Here is a 14,206-nt window from a genome sequence, read left to right on the forward strand (position 1 = left end):
TGCAAGATTTCAATCTAACTTTAATGAATCATATTTTATTGATAACAAATAAATCATAATCTGAATTTTAATAGAAACAACCGTTTAAGATAAGTTGATTAAAACTTAGCTAACATGTCTTATTGATAATTATCTTAAGCAAATAGAATCTAAACTAAATTGATTTTGGAAATAAAAAATTGATTGATCTTGATGAATCTTTCTATTGCCTCACATGCTTGTCCTTGAACCATCTTGATTAATGAAACTATCTCTTTAGTTCAAGTGATATGTGCTTGCTTATATTTAGGCAATCTCTTGAGTAAAGTGACTCAACATGCAACTATTGTCATATCTTATATTGAGTCATCTAGTTAAAAAATATGTTGGATGAATGTTTTGTATCTTGAAGAAACTAATGACTTTCTTTCAAGAAAGAAAAGGAGTTTGTTAATAATGCAGGATCCTTGAGCAAGAAAATGAGAGATTTCAACTTGAAGGATATCTCCATGTAAGATACAATAAACATTCACATGCAAACAAGAGAGAGGACCTCCTTCAGCCAAAAGTTCGTACATAAGAAATCTAGTAGGTATTTGGCTTGAAGAATATAGAATGAATAGGTAATTTTAGATACCTCTCTCATACATTAATTGAGCAAAGTCAATAACTTAAATCTTATTATGGCATGATTAAATTTTTTAATTATTAATTTTTGATATCATGTCTATATATGTATTGACTGACTTATACTTTAAAAATTGTTTCATGGTTTGCCCAAACTAAATTATTTCTTTGCCTATATCATAACCATGAAATACACAAGTATATACTTAAAATTTTGATGTAAAATAACTTGTGAGAAGTTATGAATCCTTGAGCACAATGAAAATGTTGTTTGCATGATATACATCTATATAATACATAAGATTATTTCTTTATTCTGCTCTTTCATGTAAATTACTTGAGAATAACGAAAAGAGAGAGAGATAAAGAAAAGAAAATAGATATTATTCAAGAGAAGTAAAATCTAAGTAAAGGCAAATACTTCAATCTTAAGAAAAAGCAAAACAAGCATAATATATTTGGGACATTTATGAGACTCGCGAAAGGGATAAAATCCGCAATTAATTACACTTAAACAGGAAGAGTTTGAAGTAAACATTTTAACATTTCTATATTGCTCATCATAGGGATGGTGCCAATGGGGAGGCTAGTGGTAGTACCCGGCACTATTTGACCCAACTATTCGGTGTAGGGTATATTAGGGACGGCACAAGAGGGAGGCTAGTGGTAGTACCTCGTGCCCCTTCCAACTCCACTGGATAGGGAGCAAATAGAGTATAGAGCATAAGAAAGTAAAAATGAAAGACAAAGTAAATGAAAGTATATAAGAAGAGTCAAGTCAAATTTTTTAATCACTTGAAAACACACTTTAAGGATGAAATCAATGCAAGATTATATTTAAATAGGGGGAGTTTTGTCACGACCCCCGCCCCGTTCCCGGCGGGCCGCCGCGACGGTCCTAGGGTGCGGGTAGGCATAAGACCACCAGCCACCACGTAGAACCCTACTACCTATCAATCATCCATAAATTCTGAAAAATTTTGGCATGATGCATGCACAAAATGATCACCTTTCCTATGGTGACCTGTCAGGATTATCTCAATACATATAACACACTACCTGTCAGAGCAGTAATCACATAATCTGTCACATAATAAACCTGGACAATATATAGCAATACATTATCACAGGCATACAACTGATCTGCACACACATATATATATACATGCTTCCCAATCCATCCATGGTCAACCCATATCCACAACAGGATCTATGACTGTAACTATACACTATATACAACAGAAGGTTTATAATACACCAAAAGGGTATAAACCTCTATCTACATTATACTATACTATGGAGCGGCACAGCTAACAGGCAATCACTAATCCTGCTCCTCTCTATACAATACCTGCCCTGCAATCAAAAACACCAAACTGGGGAGTGAGTATATAAATACTCAGTGAGTGGAGTAGAGAGTACTATGCACATGAGACCAGATATAATCATGGCTCGAGGTGAAATCTCAAGATCAATAATAAGATGAACATGATCTCAACATAGAGAATATGGAGTAAGTCATCAATATCACCACAATCAATATCAACTCATCTGAAGCATATATGGAATAATCAAGTCAACATATATGCTACTCATGAATATGCTCAACATGTCATAGTACTGAATCATATAAATCAGGTGTCAATAGGCTGAATCATCAACAAGACAGCTATCGGGAGGTGGGTTTTACGCCCCAGGCGAACCAGCAACAACTCTCTACTGCCATATGCATACATCGAATATGACACCACACCAATATGTAAATCATCACTAGACAGCTGTCGGGAGGTGGGTTTTACGCCCCAGGCGAACCAGCAACAACTCCCTACTGTCACATGCATATGCAGGATAAGACACCATACCGATAACATAAATGCTAGACAGCTGTCGGGAGGTGGGTTTTACGCCCCAGGCGAACCAGCAACAACTCCCTACTGTCACATGCATATGCAGGATAAGACACCATACCGATAACATAAATGCTAGACAGCTATCGGGAGGTGGGTTTTACGCCCCAGGCGAACCAGCAACAACTCCCTACTGTCACATGCATATGCAGGATAAGACACCACACTGATCATATAAATGCCGGCCAGTATCCAGAACAGAAATCCATCTCACATCTACATACTAAACGGCACCTCGCGGAAATTCTACATCCGCGGAAAGCCATACTGCACCTCGCGGGGTCTTACTATGCCCGGCGGCAAGCAGAATATAAGTCGTAGGACCGGCCGATCCTACGCCTAGGGCCGTGTCCCCCCCTAGGAAGGGACTGGGCTCCGCCCATCCAGAAGGCTACTATGTGCACAAAGGCCGATGTTCAACCCCCATCGACTATAGGTGTCCTGCAGATACTGCCAAGCCATGCATGAATGCCATAATGCACCATCCCAATACTCTACTAAAAAGGAGCATAATCAAGACTACCACTCACTCGACTCCGACCCAATCATAAACTAACATCAGGGTTGGGAGTGAGGGTCAAGGAAGTGCAATACAACTCAATATACCACTAAAAAGGCTCTACAAATCTTTGAAATAGAGGAAATGAAATCAATTTCCAAAAGAAATCATTTCACAATTCGGAATCAATTTGATTACTCATCAACCCCTCGTAATTCCTCTCAATGTTCCCTCAAATGCATGTACAGAATAATCAAGCATAGAGAATCAAGATTATAGAGAAATCTACTACAACAATTAATCAATAAGCTCAGGTGGAATCAAGTCACACTTGGCAACATTCATGAAAATGAATAAGGAATGTGCTCATGGTGCAAAGTACAAGCTCCCACTCACCTGTCAATCTGGCACAGCCCTGATACGCCTCCAAAAATCTACAGCAGGCAGTGGGGAACTTCTTCCTCTTGTTCCCTAGCTTCTTGCCCAACTGTGACATGCATTTACAATACATTTAGTCTTGTATCAAGGGCTATAATCTACGTGCCAATTATAACATAGGGAACTTTAATTAATTCAACTCCCCCATTCCCTAAATCTTTTCTTTTCTTTCTTCTTTTCCTTTTTAATTAATTAACTCACTATTTATGTGTATTAGGGACTCCTTTGCATGAGTACAAGGTCCCTTTTAGCTTGATCTAGGCTTAATACTCTATTATAGCATGAAATCCCCTATTTTCCATCCGGATGAACAGTAACCCGAACTGACAGTGGGTTACTCATCCCGGTTTTGATCCACTTTCAGGACTCCAAAATTGATGAAATTTTTACCTAGCATTCTACACTCACAGAGGATTCCAAAGAGATAACATGCATCATCATCGGAGGCCGTTTGACCCTCTAAATAATTCGCCGAAGTTGGGACTTCGACACAGTTTTTCCGTAGTGCCGGAAAAATTTGTCAAAATCCGATTCTTCTTCTTTTAACCACCTCTACAACCCTTATCCGACCCCTCTAGACTATATCCACCCTTTGTATAGCCTAATGTCATCAAAAGACTAGATAGGGATGGATATTTACCTTTTTCTTTTTGGAAATCGAGGTCCTTGCGTAGAGGGGAAGGAGATCTACGTTTTTCCCTTCAGCTGGCAGCGCAACCGGGATCTCCTTCCTTTTCGAATCCTCTTCCTCTTCTTCTTTCTTCTTCTTCTTCTTCTCTTTTTCTTTCTTTCTTTCCTCTGTTTCACGCCTGAGAACCCCCTCCCTCTTTCTCTCGGTTTCATTCCAAAAGCCAGCTCAAACCCTCCAATTAAATCACATCAAGATACTATTCACCCTTTGTTTAATATTATTAAATTCCCATTTTGCCCCTAACACTTCAACATATCTACCGTTATGCCATTAACTTTTGATTTCTTTCCAATTTTACCCTTACCACTTCAACGCATCTACAACTATGCCATTATCTTTTCATTCCTTCCAATTTTACCCCTCATATCAATTTTAAATGACTATTCTATCCCTTTTTTATAAAAAAAATTTTTTTTGGGGTTATTACATCCTCCCCCCTTATATAAAATTCGTCCTCGAATTTAAAAGAGTAAATTACCTGATTACTCAAAGGGGTGAGTGTATCTTCTCTTCATTGTAAGCCCTACAAGTTCTATAGCTCTTGCATCAGAACAGGGCAGTCTCCGTATCATCTTTTCAGTCTCCTCCAGGAATCTCTGAGGATCTTCACCTTCTTCCCCCTTAAACTCTGGGGTTCTGAGCCTCAGAAATTCCTGTACAGTAATCTCCTCATCATCTAGAGCCCGCCTGGCCAAACTTCTTGGCACAACTACAGGAGGTGGGATGGATACTACTGACGGGGCAGGAGATTTCCTCCGAGCAATCTGCTCCCTCAGAGCCTGATTCTCCGCCAGTAACTGTTCCATCAATGCATCTCTACTTCCTACCTCCCCTTGATCATCAACTCTCCGCCTGTCTGTAGGAGGAGATTTTTCTCTTTGGGGCTCGATATGTGTGGAACCCGCATCCAATGCTATATCTGGCTCCATCCTCCTTCCAGGACGAGCAGATCCTCTCCTTGGAGGTATTCTTTATATCTTTCTAAAAAAGTCAAAAAGAGAGGATGGTCGTTACACACTGAGTCATGATATATTTTACTGAGTTGTAAATGACTCATAAAATAACATACAGAAAAATCCTATGCTCCATAGTATAATCCTATACTTAATCCTGACTCATCCTATTGCTCTGACAGGACTCTTCTTAACCTTTGCTCTGATACCAAGCTTTGTCACGACCCCCGCCCCGTTCCCGGCGGGCCGCCGCGACAGTCCTAGGGTGCGGGTAGGCATAAGGCCACCAGCCACCACGTAGAACCCTACTACCTATCAATCATCCATAAATTCTGAAAAATTTTGGCATGATGCATGCACAAAATGATCACCTTTCCTATGGTGACCTGTCAGGATTATCTCAATACATATAACACACTACCTGTCAGAGCAGTAATCACATAATCTGTCACATAATAAACCTGGACAATATATAGCAATACATTATCACAGGCACACAACTGATCTGCACACACATATATATATACATGCTTCCCAATCCATCCATGGTCAACCCATATCCACAACAGGATCTATGACTGTAACTATACACTATATACAACAGAAGGTTTATAATACACCAAAAGGGTATAAACCTCTATCTACATTATACTATACTATGGAGCGGCACAGCTAACAGGCAATCACTAATCCTGCTCCTCTCTATACAATACCTGCCCTGCAATCAAAAACACCAAACTGGGGAGTGAGTATATAAATACTCAGTGAGTGGAGTAGAGAGTACTATGCACATGAGACCAGATATAATCATGGCTCGAGGTGAAATCTCAAGATCAATAATAAGATGAACATGATCTCAACATAGAGAATATGGAGTAAGTCATCAATATCACCACAATCAATATCAACTCATCTGAAGCATATATGGAATAATCAAGTCAACATATATGCTACTCATGAATATGCTCAACATGTCATAGTACTGAATCATATAAATCAGGTGTCAATAGGCTGAATCATCAACAAGACAGCTATCGGGAGGTGGGTTTTACGCCCCAGGCGAACCAGCAACAACTCTCTACTGCCATATGCATACATCGAATATGACACCACACCAATATGTAAATCATCACTAGACAGCTGTCGGGAGGTGGGTTTTACGCCCCAGGCGAACCAGCAACAACTCCCTACTGTCACATGCATATGCAGGATAAGACACCATACCGATAACATAAATGCTAGACAGCTGTCGGGAGGTGGGTTTTACGCCCCAGGCGAACCAGCAACAACTCCCTACTGTCACATGCATATGCAGGATAAGACACCATACCGATAACATAAATGCTAGACAGCTATCGGGAGGTGGGTTTTACGCCCCAGGCGAACCAGCAACAACTCCCTACTGTCACATGCATATGCAGGATAAGACACCACACTGATCATATAAATGCCGGCCAGTATCCAGAACAGAAATCCATCTCACATCTACATACTAAACGGCACCTCGCGGGAATTCTACATCCGCGGAAAGCCATACTGCACCTCGCGGGGTCTTACTATGCCCGGCGGCAAGCAGAATATAAGTCGTAGGACCGGCCGATCCTACGCCTAGGGCCGTGTCCCCCCTAGGAAGGGACTGGGCTCCGCCCACCCAGAAGGCTACTATGTGCACAAAGGCCGATGTTCAACCCCCATCGACTATAGGTGTCCTGCAGATACTGCCAAGCCATGCATGAATGCCATAATGCACCATCCCAATACTCTACTAAAAAGGAGCATAATCAAGACTACCACTCACTCGACTCCGACCCAATCATAAACTAACATCAGGGTTGGGAGTGAGGGTCAAGGAAGTGCAATACAACTCAATATACCACTAAAAAGGCTCTACAAATCTTTGAAATAGAGGAAATGAAATCAATTTCCAAAAGAAATCATTTCACAATTCGGAATCAATTTGATTACTCATCAACCCCTCGTAATTCCTCTCAATGTTCCCTCAAATGCATGTACAGAATAATCAAGCATAGAGAATCAAGATTATAGAGAAATCTACTACAACAATTAATCAATAAGCTCAGGTGGAATCAAGTCACACTTGGCAACATTCATGAAAATGAATAAGGAATGTGCTCATGGTGCAAAGTACAAGCTCCCACTCACCTGTCAATCTGGCACAGCCCTGATACGCCTCCAAAAATCTACAGCAGGCAGTGGGGAACTTCTTCCTCTTGTTCCCTAGCTTCTTGCCCAACTGTGACATGCATTTACAATACATTTAGTCTTGTATCAAGGGCTATAATCTACGTGCCAATTATAACATAGGGAACTTTAATTAATTCAACTCCCCCATTCCCTAAATCTTTTCTTTTCTTTCTTCTTTTCCTTTTTAATTAATTAACTCACTATTTATGTGTATTAGGGACTCCTTTGCATGAGTACAAGGTCCCTTTTAGCTTGATCTAGGCTTAATACTCTATTATAGCATGAAATCCCCTATTTTCCATCCGGATGAACAGTAACCCGAACTGACAGTGGGTTACTCATCCCGGTTTTGATCCACTTTCAGGACTCCAAAATTGATGAAATTTTTACCTAGCATTCTACACTCACAGAGGATTCCAAAGAGATAACATGCATCATCATCGGAGGCCGTTTGACCCCCTAAATAATTCGCCGAAGTTGGAACTTCGACACAGTTTTTTCCGTAGTGCCGGAAAAATTTGTCAAAATCCGATTCTTCTTCTTTTAACCACCTCTACAACCCTTATCCGACCCCTCTAGACTATATCCACCCTTTGTATAGCCTAATGTCATCAAAAGACTAGATAGGGATGGATATTTACCTTTTTCTTTTTGGAAATCGAGGTCCTTGCGTAGAGGGGAAGGAGATCTACGTTTTTCCCTTCAGCTGGCAGCGCAACCGGGATCTCCTTCCTTTTCGAATCCTCTTCCTCTTCTTCTTTCTTCTTCTTCTTCTTCTCTTTTTCTTTCTTTCTTTCCTCTGTTTCACGCCTGAGAACCCCCTCCCTCTTTCTCTCGGTTTCATTCCAAAAGCCAGCTCAAACCCTCCAATTAAATCACATCAAGATACTATTCACCCTTTGTTTAATATTATTAAATTCCCATTTTGCCCCTAACACTTCAACATATCTACCGTTATGCCATTAACTTTTGATTCCTTTCCAATTTTACCCTTACCACTTCAACGCATCTACAACTATGCCATTATCTTTTCATTCCTTCCAATTTTACCCCTCATATCAATTTTAAATGACTATTCTATCCCTTTTTTATAAAAAAAATTTTTTTTGGGGTTATTACAAGTTTATTTGAAAAGAATTGATTTTGATCCTTGACATGCTTGTTCTTAATATTTTAATGCATGACTTAACACATAATATATTTTGCATGTGGCATGATGTTTTGAATTATGGGTTCTCAATATTTTGTAATGCTCCATGCTTGGATAAGTTGATTGAAATATGTCTTAACTTGGAATATGTCTTAACTTTGCTCACAAGTCTTTGCTTCACCCTTGCCTCAAACTAACTTGTGTTCCAATGCTTGAATGTTTAAAATACTACATAAAGTTTTTTTTTAAGTAATATTAAAAAGAAATTTCAGTTTTATCATTCACGATTATCTTTGAAAGTTAAATAGATTTACAAAAAGAAGAAGAGAAGGATATTTCTATTTAGGCAAAATGTATTGATCTTGATCTATCTTTCTACTTGCCTAACTTTGATACATAATGTCCTAATACTTGTTAAAATATCCTTTATTTTGTATCGAAACTCAATATTAAATACAAAGATTCTGAAAGTGCTCGAATGTTATTGAAATATGTGTTTTCAATCTTAGTGATTTAAGATGAGCTACAATGTACAAGATACATATCTCAAATTATAATTGTGAAAGCCTTCTTGAAAATTCTTATGAAAATTCAGAATCTGATTTTGTATAAAAGCTTAAACTTAACTTAAAAATGCTTATATCATTACATCTTTGTAACCTTAGTTATATGCTTCAATGATCACGTCATTCAGGAGAATAACTCAATATGATTTCTAAATGAAAATTTTAATATAAGAAAAACAGAATTAATTTTGACGCCTTGGTTGATTGTCTCGATACGCATCCGAAACATATCTTTTCTTATCCTTAAAAAATGTACTAATATCGGTCTAAATGATGTGTCTTTCAATGATCTTAATTGCAAACAAATATTTTTAAATATATGATTTTATTTTGATATTAAAAAGGATTTATTGTGCTTCATGTATACATTGCTGAAAAACTATGATTAAGAAATTGAGTTCTATAAATATATATACTTCAATGATCATCTATATGTTTTTCTCTCCTACATTATTAAATACTTCCATCAATATATATATATATATATATTATTAAGAGAGTGAATGATCTTAAGTCTAGAAACATTTCAACTCACTCAAATGATTCTTAAAAGAAAGAAAATGTAAATGCTTTTGAAAGAATTTGAGCTTCAAATGAATCATTTTCTGATTAATATTTCAGTACATTTTCTCAAAAATTAAGAGGAAGCATAACTTGTTCTTGAAGGATTAAAAAGAGTGATTGCTATAAATTTTGAATAATTCTAGATCACTCTACATTCTTGATATCATAAAGTTTCAGTTTTATTCACGTTTATCATTAAAATCTGAAATTCAACAAAAGAAAAGAATGATTAAAGAAGAATGCATCTTTTGAGGGGGAGCTTTAGATATTCAGTATCTTATCCTAAAGTTACTTTAATTTGATGCATACCTTGAATTTTATGGATTGATTTTGATGAACCTCCTTATATTGCAAGACTTGCTTTAATTATATAATAAGTTTATACTTTGAGATGAGTTCTATAAAGATTGTCTTATCTCAAACCTTGAGTCTTATGAAAATAAGCTGAAACTTATAGAAAATATATTTTCGAGATTAACAATTTTATTGAACATTATCTTCAAATTCTAAACTCTTAAATGAAATGATCAATTGAGGGGGAGAAAGAAAATTTCAGAAGAAGAAATTTTATGGAACTTAATCGCATAAATCTATAACTAAAGGAGAGAGAAAGAATTTATGATACACCTTGAGGCTTGTTATTTGGTTAATATATCTTATGCATAAATCATGAACCAAATTGCAATTCAAACAGTTGATCTTAAGAGCCTCTAACTTAATGAAAAAGGGGGAGAATAATGTGTTGAATCCATATTTTGGTATTTGTGCCCTAATGCTCTTATTATCATAAAAGAACTTTGAAGTCATTAAGAATTAATGATCCAACATGATGGTATGTGTTACGGGGGAACTTAACCACCATGCCCCACGTGACCGGCACGCGCGCCCAGGAAGACTACGGCTGCCCCTTGATCCAGCAATCCGACCTCGGGTCGGATATCTTCGGCTCCGCAGCCCGACCCCGAGTCGGCTGCCCCTTGATCCAGCAATCCGACCTCGGGTCGGATATCTTCGGCTCCGCAGCCCGACCCCGAGTCGGGTGCCCCTTGATCCAGCAATCCGACCTCGGATCGGATATCTTCGGCTCCGCAGCCCGACCCCGAGTCGGCTGCCCCTTGATCCAGCAATCCGACCTCGGGTCGGATATCTTCGGCTCCGCAGCCCGACCCCGAGTCGGGTGCCCCTTGATCCAGCAATCCGACCTCGGGCCGGATATCTTCGGCTCCGCAGCCCGACCCCGAGTCAGGTGCCCCTTGATCCAGCAATCCGACCCCAAGTCGGCAATCTCTTGACAACAACAGACTGTTCCCCTGAGGCACGCCGCGGCCCCCTGCTCCACTACTCCCTGCAACGGCCGTATCCGGCGCTGCCCCACGATCCCCTGTAACAGCCGTACAAAGCGGAGCTCCACTACGCCCTGCCATGGCCGTACCCAGCGCTGCCCCACGACGCCCTGTAACGACCATGTCAGTGGCAACCCCATCGTGCCACACGATGACCAATCCCCAGAAAAACCCCCCAGCCTGATATATATGCGGCTGGGGGGGAAGGGGGAGGGTAAGCAAGATTTTCCAGAGTATTATCTTACCTGCTACCTCTCCTTCTCCTTCGATCTCCCCTAACTTGATCGTCGGAGGGCCCCCACTACCCCGGTGGTGGTGCGAGGCTTGCTTGCAGGTTTCCCGGCGGAAGGTGGAGCGCAACCGAAGTAATTCCAAGGGAACTCCGTTCACACCGCTGTGCCAATCGTTCTCGGTTTGGACCCCCAGCAACAGTTGGCACTAGAGGAAGGGCCCGGATCTCAGAGCGATCGTAATGGCACGGCGAGGTGGTCGTGGAGCTTCCAATGCTTCCGGTCGCAGGGCCTCTCGCGCCTCTGGCCGGAGGGCCGCTGCATCTCCAACACACTCTCAGCAACACTCCACCTCCCCACCGCCCGTTCAGACGGTCGAAGCCGCCCGGTTCGACCAGCTAACCTAGCAGGTTCGCACCCTCGCGGAGGCGGTGCAGAATCTGCAGGGTGCGATGTCCCGGGCGCCGCAGCGGGCTCAGGAGCCGCCGCTGCCTGAGCGTTCGCCTGTCCTCCTCAACCCGCGCTCCTTCCTCTCCCATGGGGAGGAGCACCGGCGCGAGGAGGATTCTCGAGCACGCTCCATTCTGCCGGGACCTTCCCACCGGAGCTGCGCGGGGTCCGAGAGGCGGGCCCGGGCGCGTTCCCAGACCCCCCAGTCCTCGAGGAACCCGCGCTCCAGTCGGTCCCCCTCTCGCCGCTCCTTGTCTCCCACCCACCGGTCGCGCTCCCTGGACCGGCGGGTGGACGATCTCCACCGACAACTCCAGGTCCTGAAGGGCCATTCCAAAGATCCCTTTGCCGACTTAGAGATCTCCTCCCAGCCGGCGCTTGCCTCGAGGATCCTGCGGACCCCGAATCCGCCGGGGTTCAAAATGCCGGCGATCGAGCCCTATGACGGGGCGGCGGACCCGCGGGATCACGTCGAGAGTTTCAGGACCCTTATGCTCCTCCACGGAGCATCAGATCCCCTTCTCTGCAAGGCTTTCCCGGCAACCCTCCGTGGCCCGGCGAGGGCGTGGTTCGCCGGGCTGGAGGCTGACTCAATCCGGTCCTTCGACCAGTTCACTCGCCTCTTCGTCACTCATTTCGCCGTCAGTAGCCGGCGGCGACTGGTCTCCGACTCCCTCTTTGATGTCCGGCAAAACGAGGGAGAAAGCCTGCGGGATTATCTTACCCGATTCAACAGGGCTACGCTGGAGGTCCGGAACCTGAGTCAGGAGGTAGCTCTTTCAGCCCTGAAGCGTGGCTTCCGGAAGGGCAGACTCACCTTCTCCCTGGACAAACGCCTGCCGCGGAGCTTCCCAGAGCTGTTGTCCCGGGCGAACCAGTATGCGGACGCCGAGGAGGCGGCCGCCCACCGGAGCAAGGAGGCCGCCGAGATCCCTCCAAAGCTTGGGAAGAAAAGGCGGAAAGAGGCACGCCAGAGGAGGAGCCCGACGCCCCAGCGTCGGCGCAGAAGCCCGTCGCCGGCGAAGAACCACGGCGCCCCACGCCCTCGTTCTCCGTCCCGACGTTTCAACCGGTACACCCCTCTCCTGACTCCCCGGGCCCAGATCTTTATGGAGATCAAGGGGCGGGAGGACCTCCCGGCCCCGAGACAGATGCGGAAGATCCCTGGGAAGAGGCCCTCCCGGGCGTACTGTGAGTACCACCGAGACCACGGCCACGACACAGAAGACTGCTTCCAGCTTCGGGACGAGATCGAGGCTCTCATCCGCCGGGGGCGTCTCGGTCGATATGTGAGCGACCGACGTCCCCCCGCAGACCCGCGTCCGGCCGACCCGGCTCCTCCGGAGCCTCGGGAGCAGAATCGACCCGTTGCGGGCGTGATCCACACTATCACTGGGGGCTGCCCCCGGCCCGTGAGGAACGCAGGGGGCTCGGCGGAGGCGTCAGGGGCGGCCGTCGCAAAGAGGCAGAGGGTCGGCAATGTAATCACCTTTTGTGATGAGGATGTAAAGGGGGTTCAGACCCCCCACGATGACGCCATGGTGATCTCCCTCACTATGGCAAACTATGATGTAAGGCGTGTTCTTGTGGATAGTGGAAGCTCAGCTGATATCTTGTTTTACGAGGCCTTCCAAAAGCTGGGCTTGTCCAGACAATCGTTGCACAAAATATCCACCCCCCTCATAGGATTCACCGGCGACGCTGTCCCGGTGGAAGGTGTCGTTGAGCTGCCTGTGACTGCGGGCGTCGCACCCGCAGAAGCCACGGTGCGACTCGGGTTCTTGGTCGTCCGTGTTCCCTCGGCCTACAACGCTATCCTCGGACGACCCGGGCTGAACGCCCTTCGCGCGGTGGTCTCCACGTACCACTTGCTCATGCGGTTCCCCACGACGGTCGGGATCGGGGAGGTTCGAGGTGACCAACCGACCGCACGGCAATGTTTCTTAGCGACCCTCAAAGGGAAGAAGCCCGCAGAAGCCCTCAACGTCGAGTCCCTTGATGCCAGAGACGAGGTGGCCTTGCGGCAGGGGGAGCCGGCCGAGGGTGTGGTCGAAGTTCCCCTCGAGGAAGGCCGCCGGGACCGGGCGGTCCGGGTCGGCGCCAATCTCGACCCGGGAGCTCGGGCCCGGTTGGTGGAATTCCTCCAAGCCAATGCCGATGTATTTGCCTGGTCGGCGGCCGATGTACCTGGGATCGACCCGGAGGTCATTTCTCACGCCCTCAACGTCGACCCGACCCACCGGCCAGTGAAGCAGAAGAAGAGACACTGTGCCCCGGATCAGATCCGGGTGGTCGACCAGGAGGTAGACAAGCTCTTGGAGGCAGGATTCATAAGGGAGGTGAGTTACCCCGAGTGGCTGGCAAATGTCGTACTTGTCCGGAAGGCGAGCGGGAACTGGAGGATGTGCGTCGACTATACCGACCTGAACAAGGCGTGCCCTAAGGATAGCTTTCCGCTTCCGCGGATAGACCAACTGGTCGACGCGACTTCCGGATATCAGCTGCTGTCTTTCATGGACGCCTTCTCCGGTTACAACCAGATAATGATGGCCCCACAGGACGAGGAGAAAACTGCCTTCATAACAGACCGGGGGCTGTACTGCT

Source organism: Phoenix dactylifera, unplaced genomic scaffold (assembly GCF_009389715.1).
Source record: "Phoenix dactylifera cultivar Barhee BC4 unplaced genomic scaffold, palm_55x_up_171113_PBpolish2nd_filt_p 001624F, whole genome shotgun sequence".
NCBI lineage: Eukaryota > Viridiplantae > Streptophyta > Magnoliopsida > Arecales > Arecaceae > Phoenix > Phoenix dactylifera.